The sequence below is a fragment of the Nycticebus coucang genome, chromosome 22, assembly GCF_027406575.1.
Source record: "Nycticebus coucang isolate mNycCou1 chromosome 22, mNycCou1.pri, whole genome shotgun sequence".
Classification (NCBI taxonomy): domain Eukaryota; kingdom Metazoa; phylum Chordata; class Mammalia; order Primates; family Lorisidae; genus Nycticebus; species Nycticebus coucang.
The window spans coordinates 31,105,790-31,106,811 of NC_069801.1; positions in this window are offsets into that span (position 1 = coordinate 31,105,790).

Below are 1,022 nucleotides of genomic sequence, written 5' to 3' on the forward strand. Positions count from 1 at the left end.
ATGTTGCCCAGACTGGTCACCAACTCTTGGCCTCAAATGATCCTTCCACTTGGGCCTCTGGAAGTGCTGGGGTCACAGATGTGAGCCACTGTCCCTACACATGAATGTATCTTTTTAAGAGCTATATTATTCCAGAAAAACACAAGTAAAAAAGTTAATAATAAAGAGCAGAGCAGTACTATTCTATCTCTAACAATGTTGAATTATAAGAGTCAAAATGTTTTAACATCTGCTAGACACTTTCTTCAGAGTTAAGGAAACTGTAGGCAGCCCAGCTCTCCCTCCCAGAAAAAGAGACAAGTAGACAAAGGATATAGAATGGTTCTGGGGTTTGGGTTTTTTTAAGGAATAATCTCACTAGGAGAAACTATTTCCTTAAAAACCCTAACATTGAAGTTCTGCTACCAAAGACACAGCCGTAGACATCTAAATAGTCACAGAGTCAAAAAAAAGTTTATTTGAGAACAAGAGTGAAAGCTTTTGCACATCTAACAAGGCAGACTCGTTATGACCGTAGATGCCCTCCATATTCAGCTCTACCATATTATCACAAATGGAACAACTGTTTCTTACAAAGATAAGGGCTTAAGTAAAGGATTGTGAAAACTAGAGTCAAAGAAAAGGTCAGGCCCCAAATCTTATTCATTAGACTGATCATAACACAGGATTTAAGTCAAACCATTAGAGTCTCTTAATGTAGTAGTTCTCAACTTGGCTTCTTATCAGAATCCCAGGAACTCTTTGAAAGAAAATCCCAACAACCAGGCTGTGCCCCAGAGTCTCTGGAGGTGGGACCCCAGCCTGAGTATTTTTTAAAGCTCCCTAGATGATTCCAATGTGCAGCCGATCACCAGGCACTAAAGGCAGGTTAACTATTATCAGCAAGTCCCTAAGTCCATCAATAAGGAAGCAAGGAAGGGGGAATCATTTGGGCAACACTGATTTTCACTGACACTATCTTTCACTCTGCTCAAAACTCTATCAGCTTCTGCTATAATGTTTAGTCTTTCGATATGCCACAG